The sequence below is a fragment of the Dipodomys merriami genome, unplaced genomic scaffold (genome assembly GCF_024711535.1).
Source record: "Dipodomys merriami isolate MVZ:Mamm:240054 unplaced genomic scaffold, mDipMer1.0.p SCAF_4, whole genome shotgun sequence".
Taxonomy (NCBI): Eukaryota; Metazoa; Chordata; class Mammalia; order Rodentia; family Heteromyidae; genus Dipodomys; species Dipodomys merriami.
Genome location: NW_027205603.1, coordinates 12387417 through 12406531, shown reverse-complemented (window position 1 = coordinate 12406531; position 19115 = coordinate 12387417).

Genomic DNA, 19115 nt, shown 5'->3' with positions numbered 1-19115 from the left:
TTTAGGAATCTATACCGCAAAGCTTTATCCCCTCTCCAGGCTCTCTGAGCTACAACCCTTCCTTCCCCGACTTAAAGTCAGAAAAGCCTCTGACTTGAATGAGCATCTCCGTTCTTCACTGATCCGATTTGACTCTAATTTGATTTCCCATGCGGAGAACATAGATTCATCAAGGTGCTGGGGCCTAATAAAATTGACCTCTTTATCTCTCAGCCACACTCTGATAGGCCAGAAGTAGAGGTGGGAGGTAGAAGCCGGGGAGGGAGCACAAACAATGAAACTTCAATCTGTACAAATTCCCAGAATAAAGCAAGATGTATGCCTTCCTTTGAAACCATAATCCAACAGGGAGATTGACTCCAGCCTCCTCCAGAGACACAAGGAAGCCAAGACAGTCAAACCAGCAGTGACTTCTTCTCATAACCGCCAGCATGCAGCTGTCCACATCTATGCTTTTCCACTCCGGAGTATCTCTGTCCTCCTTGGGCCTTAACTTCAGACTCCTGTCTTCATCCTCTTTCTGTGCAGATGACTTACTGAATCTCAGGGTTTGTTTTTGCTTTTGTTTTTTGTTTTCTTATCTCTTAGTTTCTTCAAGTCCAACTGGTCTAGATTCTAAACAAGTAATGCTCGCCAGGTTCCAGGAAGTCTTTCTTTCATATCTCAGATGCTTTCCTCATCTCCTTCTCAACCCCTTCTGGGCCACCTCCATTCATGTAGTGGCCAAACTCCATGGCTAGCATAAGGTCTTCCATAAACTCAAAGACCTTTCATTGAAGCCACAGGACTGCTGAAAATGATGCAGGAGCCAGATGAAGGACATGACACAGTTTTGTGGGGCTTTTTTTTCCTTTTTACCATGTGATTATTTACCACAAACAGCTCACCATAGTCTAAGTGGAAAAGGGATTTTCTTGAGGATTTGTAAGTCTATCTACTGTATAAGGCAGAGAATTTCAGGATGGGATTAGGCAAACCAACACCTAGGTGGGAAGAGCTCACATGTTAACAAAAAGACAAGAAAATAGTGTCACCATCGATTTTTTTCCCCTCCCTTCTCTATTTTTTTAAATTGTAGTCTTTCAGCCTTGTAATGCTAACATTGACCAGAAGTAGTTATGGCAATTCTTACCTTGCTCCTTTATTTTAAAGATGATTTTTCTAATGTTTCTCTCAATTTAGGTTGATACTTACTGAGCTTTTGAAAATTTGTTATTAGCATAAATTAATTGTACACAAGGGATTTATTGTGATATTTGAAAAATTGACAGTAATGTACTTTCATCAGATTCAGCCATCTACGTTTCTATAGTGCCCTTGAACTCTATCTTCAACCTCATTTTGCTTCCTTTCCCCAAATCTGGCAAATTTATTGCATTCTAATGAAATTATTCTTCAATTGTTACATCCTCTCTCTGCTCTTCCCTTCCCTGACAAACGTGTGACCTGTTTTGCATGAACTATTGAAAGCCAGTAATGGTTTCATTGCTTCTGATTGCCAACATTTCCCAAGTAAGTGGTGACACTCATCAAACTCTTGTTAGTCTGGATAAAGATTGTTGCTGAGATCAGTGTAAGCCCCACAAACTAATTTTCCTTAATTATAATCAACGCAGCTACCACAAGTCCGGCTAATAAGCTACTAATATGTCTGCCATAGAGTCTGTATCCAAATAAAATCTACAGAATTAGTTGATATTTATCAAACTTAAAAGATACTGACATTTTCAAAAAAAATAAAAACCATTTCTCTAGAGACTGACAAGAGGGTCTCTTCCACAGGAAGTACAGAACAGTGCCAAGAAAGGACCTGAGATGAGTGCAAGGAACTTGCTTTCACCTTGTGGAGTTCCTATCCTTCTTTCCCTCCCCTTCATTACCTGCCTGGACCAAATCTAGGATGACTTGCATGAATCCGAAGTCTGGGGGAAGAACAGAATTTACGTCATTGTGAAAGAGTGGGAACACTGACTCACTTCCTGAAGACATGTCAAGCTCATCCCTTCTATTTACTGCTTATGGAGCTCCACAGAATTACAGAAATCAAAGGCCATATATCTTCTCAGAACATTTGGGTTCTTATTTGCTACAAGCTTATTTTTTAAAAAAAAGTCACCCAACCTCTCGACTTAACCTCGTGCTCTAATTACATCTTTAATAAACTAAAGGTAGCCAAACTTTACCTGCTTCCAAAAGACAAGTTTAAATTCTGTCCCAAGATCTTCTCCATGACTGAAAACTGTGATCTCTGTGATTTCCGTTCCAGTACTCAATTAGGGAAGGGTTGGGCTACAACAGCCAGTGAGGAGGGTCTCAAGGTCACGCATGGCTATAGGTAACAATTTGTTTTACTACCTTTGTGGTTTGCCTTAAGCATCCATGTGGGGCTACTGGAAATATCTGGAAAGAATGTTGCTTGCAAAGTATTAGCATCTATAATTTTTAGATGATTCAAATGACCCTCTTATCCAACTGTTTCTAGTATGGGCTTATTTGATGCACACAGGCAGAGTTTGTTCCTCAGGAATTCTGAAACAAAATAACCCACCTATGATTTATCCTAAAAGGTATAGTAGTGTCCATTCACAAAAGAGAAACCGTTGCTCAAATTAAGATTCCCACTCTCTTTTCATGAAATTCTTGTGGTACAAGAATCCTAGTAATGTCTCCTAATAGACATTACGACCTTCTGCATTCTCAGCCGCCAGGATTCCGTGTCCGCATTAAATCCTGACATAGTCATCTCCTAAAATGCAGCAATGACCACACAAGGCAGCTCCTCTGCCACTAATACCAGCTGCATGACAGAAAAATGGCCTTCAAAACAGTGGTTGATCCCAGCCTTATCTATCACGGAGTTCTATAGAAACTAACACACCAGACAAAATGCATCAGGATGCGTTGTCTAGCAAAGCCAACTTTCTTCTATAGGTATGTTACACTTTAACCTTTCTTCACTAGTAAGCCAGATTTTTACCAAGCTTGGGATGAATAGGCACTGGCCCCAAAGCCTGGCAAGTTTTCAAGACCTGTGTTGAGAAGCATGGCTCCAATCAGTTTGTAGATTGAAATTTTGAAGCATTGTGGCAAGGGGCTAGAGTATTATTAACTGAGCCTCCATATTTATATTTCTTACTTTTTCTTCATCCTCAGACTTGAACTCAAGGCCTTGTTCTTGCTCAGCTTTCCTGTTTGGTTGGTGGTCTACCACTTGAGTCTACGTCTCTAGCACAGCGTTCTTTTGATTATATTACAGAAGAAGTTGTACAGACTTTTCTGCCTTAGTTGGCCTTGCACTGCAATCTGCTGGATCTCAGCTTTCTGAGCAGCTAGGATTACAGGGGTGAGCCATCAGCACTCAGCTTTTATATTTGTATCTTAGCTTGAATGCTTCTGGACCACTTAGACAGTGTGTATACAAATTCCATGTCAACATAAAACCAGTATTCATGATTATAAATTTTCATAGAAGGCACATTTTTCCCACCCAGATCCTGGTGAGAATTAAAACATTTTACCTCTATGTAAATGGAGGGATTATGTTTCCCTTTCCTGATCATGCACTTTTTTAAAGTACTTTTTAAACACATATTCTTATTACAATCCTTTAAGCAATGACCTTGATGGGTATTTTTATATTGTCTCTTTAGCATCTACCTTTAATATATTGATTAACAAAGCAGAACTTAGTAACCACCAAAGTATCAAGGCTGTCACTAACTATGCCCTCAAGATATAACTGCAGATATTAATACAGCCCTGAAAGCTCTTGGCCATCCAGGAGAATTTTCCTCTAATTGACATGTGCAGAAATAAACCTGAACACATTAGCTTGGGGGTAAGGAGGTAATTGCAAAGATTGAAATGAGAAGGAATTTGTCAAGCCTGTGATGGGTCTTCTGACATTGCCAAGCCTGAGCTTTTGCTACTCAGTAACTTCACTGACAAAGTTCGGTGAGGGACTGACATAATTACATTCAAAAAGATTTTCTAATGGACAGTTTTGTGCTCTTTGCCCCCATCACACACACAGACACTTACATACCCACACTCCAAACTGTGTCCTTTCTTACACCTACCTCAGAAAGAATTTTTTCTACCTAACAGAAATTTCTTTTAAGTTTTAAGAAACAGAGTTTCCCTGTGTTGTCCAGACTGACTGGGAACTCCTGAGCTCAACAAGTTCTTGATGATGATGATGATGATGATGATGATGATGATGATGATGATGATGATGATGATGATGATGATATTATCTTTAGGTAGTTGTACAAAGAAGTTGTCATTTAACCAAGTAGTTTATAAATATATCTTGTAATCCCTTTCAACATTCTCACCCATCCCACCCCCCACTCTTCTTAATTTTGTAGCATATATATTAGATTCTTGTCTGCATTTCCCCCTCTTCTCTTCATATGACTGCCCTTTTCCTCTTTACACACCCCAGTCCTTTCAAGTACCTGCTTCCTGATGTTTCATTTTGCTGAACTTTAATTTTTGCTTTATAAGGAATTACATTATTTAAGATCTCACTTGAATCTACCATATTTCAGTTAGTACATTTGTATACATTTGCATACCACCCCACATATTTACTAATGAGGTGGTAAGCTAAGTCTAGTTTCCACATATGAAGGAAAACCTGGATCCTTTGTCTGTCTGGGCCTCACTTCCTTCACTTAACATATTCTTTTCCAAGTCGTAGCATTTCTTTGCACATGGTGCAATATCAACAAATTCTAATCCTCTTCAAGGAGAAAAAGAAGATACAGCTTAGTCAGAAGTCTCCAAGGAAGAGTCCACTGACAAGACAAGTTGGAATATGGGAAAAGACATCTGTACAGAAGACTTAAACTCTGAGACATAGGAAAGGTAAGTCTCTGGAGCCAGGAAATTATTTCAAGGGGAAAATGGTAAGTGATGGATTGTGGCAAGTTTTGGGGACATGGACTGATGGACTACTTATGGTTCCATTTTCTCTTTAGGTAGGAGCATGAGATCTAGCCTGTAGAGTGGTTTGGAGGCATTTTTAGTTGATGTATGGGACTGACTCACATCACAAGACAGGCCATCCAAGCCTACCTTCACAGCTCTTTGGGTCCTAGGCAGGTGCACTTTCCCCTACACTGTGCCTTTTTCGTTCAGGCTTTCTTTTTGCCTGCACTATAACAGCTACATAGAGGACTAGTCACTGAGCAATCATGTATTAGATTCCTATTCTTTTACACATGCTATATACAGAGGTGAACAAAATACATTTTTCTTCTCTGGCTGAGAAACCAGATAGGTTACGGTCAAATGTAACTAGGTAGGAGAGATCCACAAAGTAAAAACATCTGTCCTGTTAATGGTAAAAGCAAGCTCAGAGAGGATTGAACTACAGTGTTTTCCAAGAAAACCAGCTAATGGGCAATTTTATATACAGGAGAAAACATGGCCCACAGTGTTGGAGACGTGGCTTAGGTGGTAGAATGCCAGCTAGTCAACAAAAACCTCAGATACAGAGTTCAAGTCCTAGTTTCAGACAAAAAAAGGAACAGAAAAGAAAATGTGGCCCTCCTAGGTAGGAGAAATTAGGTACTTCTAGTCAATTTTGTATTACTATTAGTAGAAATCCATTTATATTCCCACAACTATTGAGCCCCAAATCTTTGATTATAATAATGTGAAATTCGACTTTATTATAAAACTCGAATCAGATTTGTTCTTTTTTTCCCCCTCTGAGTCTCATAATAACATTGACTGCAGGGCTGGCCTTTGTGTGAAAATTCTGTCTGGTCACAGCATCTTCACTGAACTCATGCCAGCACCTGCTGGCACCAATGTTGGCATGCTCCGTCTCTGGAGCACACTTACGAGACTTGTCACCTCTCCTACTATAGCAGTCACACTTATTAAAAATCTGAGTGCCTGCTGCTATTGGGTAATTATTTCCTCCAAGCTCCACCTCCAAAATTCTACTTTGCAGGCTTTGGGCTGCAGACCCTTGTATTCATTTTGAGAGTACAAGCTGTCAGACTCTTACTGGAAGAAATCTGGAACTGCTTTTCAAAGTTATAAAATTATAGATCCTTGTAATCAAACAATTCCACTCTTAAGAAATTTCCTTAAGCTGTATGCATATACACGCACACATGTTAACTAGATACAGGGAAGGATTCCAATGGAATCTAAATGGTAATATGCCAAAATGAATACCAGGAAGCTGGGACATGTGTTATCTCCAGAAGTGGGGGATGAGACCAAGAAAAAGGGGGGCAGAGGAATAGAGAGGAATGCTGGGCAAATGTGGCCATAGCCAATGTACATATGTGGAAATAGAACTAAGTAAAATGAAGGGACGAATGGGATTGGAGAGATGGGGGAGAATAATAAAAGGAGGGACATTGATCAATACACACTATATCAATAAACCAACATGATGAATTGAAACCAACATGATTAATTGAAACTCGTTTGTACAACTACCTAAAAAATAGTTAATTAAAAAAAATAAGAAGCCAGGTGCTGGTGGCTCACACCTGTAACCAGCTACTCAGGAGGTTAAGATCTGAGAATCATGATTCAAAACTAGTGTGGACAGGAACATCTGTGAGACTCTTATCTCAAATAATCACCAGAAAGCCATAAGTGGTGCTGTGGCTCAAAATGGTAGAGCACTAGCCTTGAGCAAAAAAGAGATCAAAGGGAGGCTGGGAAGGTGGCTCAGTGGTAGAATGCTTGCCTTGCATACATGAGGCCTTGGGTTCGTTTCCTCAGCACCACATAAGCAAAAAAACAACAACAACAACAAAAACAAAAACAAAAACCAGAAGTGGCACTGTGGCTCAAGTGGTAGATCCCTAGCCTCGAGCTGAAAAGCTGAGGGACAGCGCCCAGGCCCAGAGTTCAGGCCCCATGACCAACTAAAAAAAAAGGAAGGAAGGAAGGAAAGAAAGGAAGAAATTTACTTTAAGAGAGAATGATATTAGGGACATAAGTATGACTCCAGTACACAGTATGTATGTGTGAAACTGTGATTAGTTTAAACATATTATTTTGTGTAACTAACAAAATGTTTACAAGAATTGAACATACGCATATATACGTACGTATATACACGCAGAAGAAGGTTTGTCCCAGGAATTAAATACACCTCAATGGATGCCTCCATCAGAAAGAATGGCATTGCCCCATTTGTCAGGAAATGGAAAAACTTGGAGAAAATTGTATTTAGTGAAGTAAGCCAGGCGCAAAGAAACATAGGTCCCATGGTTTCCCTTATTTGCAATAACTAGTATATGTCTGAGACAAGCAGAAATGTTCAGATAAGTTGATGTTAGGTGAAATGAACCCCAAGATAAGGATTCAAATGTTTTTTCTTTCATGCAATTGTTTCTAACATATTTATAAGATTATTTCTTTGTTGCTTTGTATGTCCCTCCCCCACGGTATAACCCCTGTTTTCACTGTATTTGATGTTGGTATAAGTTGTGGAGGGGAAGGGAAAAAAACAAATCGTTTAAATAGGGATACAGGTGGACCCATTGCAACAAAGAGATGTACAAGACGTTATGTGGAAAAATGAACTTTACAACTTTGGCACGGGGGGGGGGGGGGGGGGAGATGGGAAGGGATGTTAAGGGGAAACAAAGGAAAAGGCTTGATAAGAACAATGCTTGATAAGAAATGTACTCATTACCTTCCTCATGTAATTGTAACCCTTCTGTACAGTATTTTCACAGTTAAAAAAAACTCAATGGCAATCAATAAGAAACTGATTTAATTCATTATGCTACTCCTAAATTAGAACATGAAAGAATGAAGAAGTACTGTTGTTTTAGCATTGGTGAATGGGGAGAGAAAGACATAAACATGTATACACTTTTATTTGCTTATGTTATACAGGAAACACTTTCAGAAAGAAGTATGTTTGGTTTCCTCCACAGAAGGCTCTAGATAGCCAATGGCCAAGTAGAAAGAGAATTCCTGTTTCACTCAATACCTCTTGCATTTTGAACTACATGAATGGGTTACTTACTCAAACGCAGAATTGTAAAGTTCATATTTTCCTTGTTAACCTAAGCTAAACACACCTTCAAGCACATCAACTGTCCATGACACTTCTCCCTTCCAGCTCTTCAGAGGGGAAGAATTATGTGCAGCGTACTGTGTATGGAGGAGACTGTTGGCATGGTTCAGAACAAACAGTGAACTCATCTCCAGCTTTCAGGACTGGATGGCCTGATGCATCTTTCCATCCTCACCTGAAATACCAACCCCAGCATCTCAGTCTCCTTCCCTGACCTCAAGGCCGCAGGATGAGGGCTCCTCCCAGAGGCCTGCATAGTGCCCCAGGCTGTTCCTCTCCTGGAAGTCCATCACCTCATTAGCCACCACTTCTTGTTTATCCAGCTCCTGCCCCCACTAACTGTGGTTTGGATCCAATGGGACTTATCTCACATTCTCACATATTTATGTTCAAAATGTATGTCAGTACCGCTTTAGAGGGCAATTAACAATGTTTGTCAAATACATAGTTGTTAGCTGGGCACTGGTGGCTCACGCCTGTCATCCTAGCTACTCAGGAGGCTGAGATCTGAGGATTGTGATTCAAAGCCAGCTCAGGCAGGAAAGTCCTTGAGACTCTTATCTCCAATAAACCACCAGAAAACTGGAAGTGGCGCTGTGGCTCAAGTGGTAGAGTGCTCACTTGAGCTGAAGAGTTGAGGGACAGCAGCCAGGCCCAGCGTTCAAGCCCCACGACCAACCAAAAAAAGAAAAAATACACACACACACACACACACACACACACACACATAGTAATTGTAAAATATCTACATGTAGTATAATGATTAAAGGCTAGTTAAGACTTATCTATGCTCAATGGGCCCTATGTTCCTAGTTCCTTCTGAGTATTGCTACCCTGAGAGCAAGAATCCTAACAATGCCCCTGATGGCTTTCTTGTTTTCCTCTCTGAGCCAGGACCTCACTACTTAGATCAGGTAACCTGAAACTCATGATCCTCCTGTTTCAGCCTCCTAAGTGCTGAGATTGCAGGCATGGTCTGCCACACCCAACTTCCCATCAGTTTTTAATCACCAGCAGTTAGAACTGCCTCTCACATTCATAGGCACTCAATAAATATTTGAGAGTACCAATGACCTTATCAAAATCTCAGATTTCTTTTAATATGTAAAATCTATTTTTAAGCCATCTGTTCCACTCCCAATTGGGACAATTAACCAGTCAGATCATCCTGAGATGACAAATGCCAACACAGGGAAACTTTGACCCGCTTCTTTTGTTTAAAACTGCAACATATTTATTACTGACATTTGAGGGTTTTCCCACCTACTCCCCTCTTATAAATGTTTCTAAAGAAACTCCATTTCAGAAACTGAATTGTCCTCATTTGCATCCAATTTCCTCTAGACAGTGCTCAATGGAGGAGTGTGTAGAAAAGGTTAGGGCGAGGGAGAAGAGCAAACCAAAGAGCCAAGGGAACACAAACTTCAATCAGGAGTTACCATGGGAGACAACGGGAGGTGATGCTTAATGAATGGACAGCAATGAAGTACTGTGGGTATGAATGCAAAGAGCACATCAAACAAGTCTCCTCTTTTCTGTGCTAATCTAGAATAGATATTACCCCTAATTCCCCAAATGCTTCTTGCCTAGAGTTCCAGAGCCACAGACATAAGGAAGATCTTAATATAGTATCTGATCAGGAAGCATAACAGAGTGGCATTCAGTCAATGACCAGAAAATAGAGTTCGGGACATTTCTGACTCATCTCGGGAGGTGCAGTGTCCTTAGTACCAGTCAAATATAATGCTTCCCAAAACCCTTGCTGGAATAAGTGACTTGGCTATAAATCTAATAACGAGCAATAATGAGAAATGGGTATTTACAAGCCATCTAACAACCTTCCCAAAGTAATCTTAAAATTGCCTTTCCTTAATTTCCACCAGGATCTTTCCTCCACAGAGTACTTGGCCAATATGATTAAGCAAAATGCTGATGCTGACTTGCTAGAATGTCCACCACAAACAGCAATAATTCTCAAATGTTTGGTCTTGTTATTCCTGTACCCTCTGAAGAGGACCCCTGAGAACTTTTGCTTATGTGGGTTATATCTGTCAATATTTATCATAATCAGCACTTGATATATGCCAAATTTATGTGTTGCTCCTTTGCATTTAATTGTAAATATTTCTAAATTCTCCTTATGGCTTTTTATGGCTTTTTAATCCATGGATTATTCAGAAAAATGTATATAACTTTCAAAACAAGAACTTATTTAATTATTCATCTTTATACTATCGATTTCTAGATTTATTCGTGTCATGATCCAAAAGTAGTGCATAATTGTTTGTACATTATTATTTTAAAAGTGACCCCGGGCTCCAGAGGCTCACACCTGTAATCCTAGCTATTCAGGAGGCTGAATATTCAGGAGGCTGAGGATCATGGTTCAAAGCCAGCCCAGGCTTTGAACCAGGAAAGGCCATGAGACTCTTATCTCAAATAAACCACTCAGAAAACCGGAAGTTGTGCTGTGGCTCAAAGGGTAGAGCACTCACCTTGAGCTGAAGAGCTGAGGGACAGCGCCCAGGCCCAGAGTTCAAGCCCCATGAAAAAAAAAGTGCATTAAGGCTTATTTTATAAGCCAACTATGATCTATTTGGTGATTTTTTTCCATTTTTATTTTTATTTTTTAAAATTTTATTTGTACACAGGGGTTACGGTTACATACATAACTTTCTTGTTGAACTTGCATACATAACTTTCTTATTGAACTTGTTACCCTCTCCCTCATCTTTCTCCCACTTTCCCTCCGCCTCAAGGTAAATTTTTTTATGACCCCTTAACATATATATGTAGTCTGATATTATTTGGCATAGTATTTTAATAATGTCAAGTAAATGAAGGTTGTTTAAGTCAAGTTTGTTTTAATTCTTACAGAGTTTTTCTTTACTTGCTTTATCAATTAATTGCTGACATGTTGAAGTCTCCAAATATTATTGCAATAACCATGTATAGTTTATCAGACTACAATGGTATGAAACTAGAAATCAGCAGTAAAAGAGACCACAAAAATATTCAAATACATGGAGACTGAAAAATATACTGCTGAATAATTATCTCTAAGTCATTAAATAAATTAATGAGAGAAATAAAATTCCTAGAGTCAAACAAAAATGAAAACACAATTTACCTGAATCTTTGGGATACAAAAATGATAATAAAAGAAAACCTTGAGTATAAACATTAAAAAAATATCAGGGAGATCAAGAATAACTGATTATAAAAGAACTATTATAAAAAGAACACATTAAATTCAAAATTAGTAAGTGAAAAAAATAATAAAGATAAGAGCTGAAATTAATTAAATGAAGAGTTAAAAATAATACAAAGAAATAATAAAACAAAAAGTTGGTTCTTTGAAAATATAAGCAAGATTGACCAACCCTTAGTCAATGGAGAGATAATAAACTTAGGTATGGAAATGGAGATATTATGACAGATATAATAAAGAAATTCAGAGGACCATTAAAGAATACTTTGAAATTTTCTGTTCTAATATATTGGACAATCTAAAGAAAATGAATAAATTTCTAGATACATATGCCCTGCCTAAATTGACCCTAGACCATGTCCCCCAGTTAAACACATCTATAATAAGCAATGACATTAAAGTGGGTCTTACAATAAGGTCTTTCATTTATTTTTTTAAATTTTTGCACAGGGTCAGAGATATGGATATAGTTTCAGTATTCTACAAGTTGATATCCAGTTTTTCCAGCAGAAAAAAAAATCTAAAAGTAATAAGACCCCAGGAGCAAGGAAAATACTTACCAACTCACCTTCCCCTCACCCCTAAATACCATTGCCAAATATCATCCTCTGCTGATCTCAGGCAAAAGCAAAAGTGAGCCTGAAATATCTTACTCTACCAGGAAACAGTAATGTACTTTTAAGGAAAAAAATGAAAACTAAAAACATTGTCAAAGGATTTACAAACTAACCAAATGGGACAACATTTGTAATAGTTGAATAATATTTTAATGATATGATGGATAGCATACTGATTACTTTTTAAAAGATCTATAATTCCATGGTGATATTCAGAAGTACCAGAAACAGAGAGGCAGACAGACAGATACAAAGACAACAACAGAGACAAAAGGTGATGGAGAGAGGTCTACTCTGAAGAAAAATACTATCCAATAAATACAGCAGGGATTACAGAACTAGAAAAATGACCATCTTTGCAGTGTTGTAGTCTGCTCGATACATTTAGTAAAGGCTTAGCCATTAGGTGGAATATTAATGGAAAACAGAGTAATCTCATACTCCAATTATCAACAAGTAGATTATTTACTAAAAAGACAAAAATCCTCTGTAATAAAAAAATTTCTCAAAAATCATCTTAGTAAAACATCACCAGCCAAGTACCAGTGGCTCATGTCTACAATTCTATGTACTTGGTAGGCTGAGAATTGGAGGATTATGGTTTAAATCCACCATGTATATCCATCTGAGAATCTCTTCTCAGCCAGTAGCTCAGATAAGGAGAACTGTACTTCCAACCCAGGCAGACTCATCTCAGTGAAAGAAGATAGATATGATGGTGCACACTTGCCATCCCAGCATGAATTATGTGAGTCACAATCAAAGTAACCGTCCTTAATAAAGGGAAAAAAACTATTTCAAAACCAGCCAGCATGACTCAAGTTCCCTTAGTAAGAGAACAAACTATTATTGCACACTTTTAATGTGATGCAGTAAGAAGGTCACAACATCATTGATGTGATACTCTTGTCACATCTGAGAGACAGACAAATCTATATAAAAGATTCTATATAAAAGAAAACAAGAAGATCTTCACTAACCATACAACGGACAAAGGTCTCATATCTAAAATATACCTGAAACTCAAAAATTAAATCCCCCAACAACAAATCCTCAAAGAAACAACTGCCCAATACATAAGTGGGCTAAAGACTTAAAGAGAAACTTCTCTGAAGAAGAAAGAAGGATGGCCAATATACACATGAAGAAATGCTCAACCTCCCTAGCCATAAAAGAAATGCAAATCAAAACAACATTGAGATACCACCTCACCACAGTTAGAATGGCTATAAACAAGAACTCTAATAACAACAGATGTTGCAGGGGATGTGGACAGAAAGGAACCTTACTGCATTGTTGGTGGGAGTGTAAACTTGTTCAACCACTTTGGAAAGTAGTATGGAGGTTCCTCAAAAGACTCCACATAGAGCTCCCCTAAGACCCAGCAATCCCACTTTTGGGCATTTACCCAAATGATCACAAACAAGACCATACTAAAGCTACCAGCACAACTATGTTTATTACAGCATTATTTACCATAGCTCAGATATAGAAACAACCCAGATGCCTCTCAGATTAATGGATCAAGAAAATGTGGTATATCTATACAATGGAATTTTATGCCTCCATCAGAAAGAATGACATTGCCCCATTTGTTAGAAAATGGAAAGACTTGGAAAAAATTATATTAAATGAAGTAAGCCAGGCCCAAAGAAACATAGGCCTCATGGTTTGTTTCCCTTATTTGCAATAACTAGTATATGTCTGAGACAAGCAGAAAAGGTCAGATAAGTTGGTGTTAGGTGAAATGAACCCCAAGATAAGTATTCAAATGTTTTTCTTTCATGCGATTATTTCTAACATATTTATAAGATGATTTCTTTGTTGCTTTGTATGTCCCTCCCCCACGATATAACCCCTTCACTGTATTTGATGTTGGTATAATTTGTGGAGGGGAAGGGAAAAAATAAATCATTTAAATAGGGATACGGATGGAACCATTGCAACAATGAAATGTACAAATCGTTATGTGGAAAAACAAACTTTACAACTTTGGCAGATGGGGGCTGATGGGGGTAGGGGGGAGTGGAAATGGGAAGGGATGGAAAGGGGAAACAAAGGAGGAGGCAAAAATGCTCCATAAGAAATGTACTCATTATCTTGCCCATATAATTGTAACTCCTCTGTATGGCATTTTCATAATAAAAAAAAAAAAAAGAAAACAAGTTAACAACTGGTTAGTTTAGGCAAATAACGTAGCAGCATTAGTCTTACTCTTATTTCTCCTTTCCTGGAGATTCAAAAAATTACAAATAAAGCACAGGAAGTTAAAAATAAATAGTGACTCAACAACTTGCTTATTTCTCAAAATGGAAGATGGTGTCATTTTCATGAAAGAACATGGCGTGTTGGCCATCTCTTCAGTAACAAACTTTGGGTGTTAAAATAAGCTGAGGAGAAAGGGGATGAGCAAATTGGAAACAAAAGACAATGAATTCCTGTTTGGGGAAATCTCATTTTCACTTCTGATCTGTATGGAGAGACTGTAGAGAGGACAGAAGTTCTCATTAGCAGCTCAATTCTGTGTTCCACACCAGAATGGTATCAGCCAACCTTCACCAAACACAGGGGCCCACCTGGGTCTAAGCAAGACTCGGTGCTTACTAAGTGCTTATGAGGGGTTTATTCAGGTGTTCTCTCCTTTCCTCCAGGGAATTCAAAGAGCCCAGTAGGCTCAGTGAACCATCTCCCTCACACACAGAGGATGAAGTGCCAATTGTAATGTGACCATTCCCATAGCACACTAAGAAAATAAGTCTTAGAGAAGCTAAAACTTTTGGACACTCAAGAATACCATGAGAAGGAAAAACATGATTAAAAAAAAATAATAACACCTATGTAAGCCAGGCGCTGGTGGCTCATGCCTGTCATCTTAATTGCTCAGTAGTAGGTTGAGATCTAAGGATCACAGTTCAAAGCCAGACTGGGCAAGAAAGTCTGAGAGAGTCTTATATAGAATTAAGTACCAAAAAAAGTCAGGAATGAAGCTGTGGCTCAAGTGGTAGAGTGATAGCTTTGAGCAATAAAGCTCTGGCACAGTGCCCAGACACCCTAAACAATGCAAGTCACTCAGTTACTGCAAATGAACAGTGATCAAATGAATGTGAGACAAGAAAGTTAAGGTACTGTGGACTCTTCCTAGTGAGTATGAATGGGGTTGGGGTGAGGGGAGAAAGAAGAGGTGGAGTTTCTTGTTGCTTTCCACATTTTAACTAGCACATCAATTTTTCTCTTTTATATAATGAAGTTTTGCACCAAATTGTGTTTTGGAACATAGCTTTTCTTACTAAATCAAATTAAATTAAATAAACCCAGATGAAATAAAGAAGTCCATTCAATCCACTAGTCTGAAAATAATTGGAGAAAAGAGGATTGAATACAGGAAGAAACATGGCAGGAGCTGAAGCTGACTATAAGTGCGATGTACTTGTGTGTGTTTGTATGTGCAAGTAACCTTCATTAGTTGCACTGGGAATTCGCCAACACATGGGGGAACGATATAAACTATTTAGCTTCCAGATCTGTGTGGCATGTGCTTAGTTGGTTTACTCTACAATCCAGTTAGATCTAGCAAATGTATATATGTTAGTTGCAACCACATATACATCATGTAGTTCAATATGTTCATTCTTTTCAGAAGAGGAAACTAAGGCACATATGTGTTAAAAATCAGACAGGATTACACACAGATCATGTAAGAGCTCAGGCCTCCAGCCACGAGCATCTCTAGGAGCTTTCTTATATGGTCAGTGACTCTGCTTATCTGACTACAAGAGGAAAACAGATAAGTTTTGAGAGTGAATGATTCTTTTAGACATAGAGACTATAATTGAAGGTAATGTTGTGGGATAAATATGAGAGTCAAAAGACAAGTGCAGGGAGTCAAATGACATTGAGATTATATTTTATCTACAACAATGAAGAAAGGGTGGAGGATGCAAATTTTTGCCCTATAAGGCTCTTGGGCTGTATTTGATATTGGTATAATTTGTGGAGGGGAAGGGAAAAAACAAATTATTTAAATAGAGATACAGGTGGACCCATTGCAACAATGAGATGTACAAGCCATTATGTTGAAAAACGAACTTTACAACTTTGGCAGAGGGGGGTGGGGGGAATGGGGGGGGCGGTGGGACAGGGGGAGTGGGAAGGGATGGGAAGCGGAAACAAAGGAGGAGGCAACAATGCTTGATAAGAAATGTACTAATTATCTTGCCCATGTAATTGTAATCCTTCTATACGGTATTTTCACAATAAAAAAATAAAATTAAAAAATATGTATTTTTTAAAAGGCTCTTGGGCAAGGTTAGAAAGTAGTGATAGCACAAATAGTTTGCTTTTGACAGTGAAAAAAAAAGTTTTGGTTCAAGATCAAGAAAATTCTATTCCTTGGAAATTCTTATTCATTAAAGTGTTTTCTATCATGATGATAGAGTAACTCCAATCAATCAAGACACATTGTATTCATAAACTGATTTGTCGGATGGTAACTCCTTTGTACAACTTCTTACAGATAATAAAAATAGAATTAAAAAGAAAAAAGAAGGGGAAATGAGGGAGAAGGCAACGAGTTTGACAAGAAATGTACTTGTTACCCTACTTATGTAACTGTAACCCCTCTGTACCGTGACAATAAAAAATGCAAAAACATAAAATAAAGTACTTCTACCGAATCAAATCACACTTCTTAAAGCCTACCTCCTTTTTCATATCCCCTTCAATATCTGATCACACATTTTTCTCTTGTCTCCTCTTCTTCAGACAAAAATATCTCTCAGAAATTGTATTATTGGCTATTGTGGCATATTCAAGATCATCACCATTCCATGCCAAGCTCAATTTTATCATTTCAAATAGTGTGCACAAATTGTTATGTACACATGTGCATGAGCATGTGCACGCACACGCACACACACACACATCATAGCTTGAATATGTATATGGCTAAACAGCATTTTTAAACTTAAAAGTTCTTCCAAGTTTTATTATCCTATTATTTACAACTTTTCTCTCCAGTCTTAATGAGAAAATCAGAGTCTGATTCGTCTGTAACAGACTTTGCAAAGAAAAGTGTCCTGTCGGGGCTGGGAAGGTAGCTCAGTGGTAGAGCGCTTGCCTTGCATGCATGAGGCCCTGGGTTCAATTCCTCAGCACCATATAAGCAAAAAGAAAAAAGCCGGAAGTGGCGCTGTGGCTCAAGTGGTAGAGCGCTAGCCTGGAGCTGAAGAGCTGAGGGACAGCGCCCAGGCCCAGAGTTCAGGCCCCATGACCAGACCCCAAAAAAAAAGAAAAGAAACAAAGTGTCCTGTCTTTTGAAGGTATAGCTGCCAATACCTATGTTGGCCTTGGCACAGGACTGCTCCTTTCCATGTTGATAATGCTTCTCCACTGTGGGAGACACACACCCCTGGGGCTGTCTCCACTAATGACATCCTACTTCCTGTCTTTAAAGAGTAAGGATTAGGATGCTCTAGATAAAGATCCTGCTTCTATATAACCTTCTTCATCTTACTTCTACTCCATGTGCAAATGGCTAATACGTCTTCTATTACTATAATGTTTTATTTACCACACTGAAAACAATAAGGAAATTAATTATACCACAGCCAAATGGAATTTCAAAGTGAGAGGCAGCTAACTGAACAAAGGTCTTACTCCCATACATCTTTGCAATGTGTGTACAGGTACAATATTTTGATGGCATTGATTTTAGTAATATTTTCTTTATTGATAGCATTATCTCTCTTCGCCTCCTCCTCCTCTTCCTCTTTCTCCTCCTTTTCCTTCTCTTTCTCCTCTTCTTTCTGCTTTTCTCCTCTTTCTCCTCCTCCTTCTGATGAAACAGGACCACATTGACCTCAAATTCTCTACAAAGCCCAGGCTGGTCTGGAACCCACAGTTCTTCTGCCTCATCATCCCATGGACTGGGATTACAGCTTTTACCACCATACCCAGCTTGACAGTAGGATTTTTTAACATTCTTTAATATTTGTATATTTGCATGAGAGGGTACAGTTACATGAAACAGGTACAATCAGTACAATTCTTTTTGAACCCTATCTCCCCTTCCGTCCCCCTCTCCCATTCTTTCCCTCCAGTCCCCACCCATAAGATATCCAGGTCATTTTCCACATGGTGTCTAGTGAGTATCACTGTTGTAGTTCTTCATCCTTGTCCCAACTGTTATGTGCCCTCTTTTACCCTTGTGGCAGTGGGTTTTTTTTTATCATTATCTCCCATCAATCAGTTGAGCTAGCTTACTAGCTGTCAGTTACTTAGGAGAGGGTTGGGATATGCAGACAAACAAAAATCCTGGATTTGATTTCTAAAAGACCCAAGCATAAAAGAGAGCAGAGGAGTTTTTGTGTTTTTAATGTTTGGGGAAATCATAGACTCAAAGCAAAGGGAGACCTTGCTCAACAAACTAAAACGTTTTTTTAAAAAAAATTATCAGGTGAAAAGTTATCAGACTTACAGGAAGAAATTGACAGCTCATAAATGCAAAAAGAGATGAACACATGTTCTTAAAGTAAGAAGTGAACCAAAGCAAATATCAGTCAGGGAAAATTAGGGAGAATTGAACAAAGACAGCCATAATGTTCTTCACTCACGTGTTTTCTTGCCATACTATCTGGGCACTGACCTTGTTAGAAAATGAGGGAAATCTACCAGAACAGGAAATAGAAGAGCAGAGAACTTGAGTGACAGATTGCAATCAAACAGGACAAGCAACTGACCAAAACAGAAATGGAAATAGATTATCTTGGCTCCCAGGTAAAACCTCCTCTCCATAAATAAAGCTTTTTCACAATTCCCTGGTGTCTTTTTGTTCCCCTAGCTTTTTAAGTACCAAGCTCAGATATTGGGAAAGTAGCTATGTTATTATATGCAAGTGCTTTCAGTACCTTGGGTTTTATAAATATGAGATTTCTATTCATATATGGAGCTGATCAGCTTTTTCTTCCCACCCTGGCCCTCCTCATACCCTCTGCAGAGTATTTACAGCCCTAAATAACACTCTAAATGTTGATGCGGAAATCATCAAAGCTCCCAATAGGTCACCAAGGCGAGACAGAAGTGCTAACATTGCAATACGCCACACTTACACTTCAGTGATGAGTGAGGAGGGAAATCATCTTTTTGTGGAAATGACAGCTGGGAGGGGGGAATTCACTCACTAATCATCCTGGTGTTCCCCAAGACATCTATCCATCAG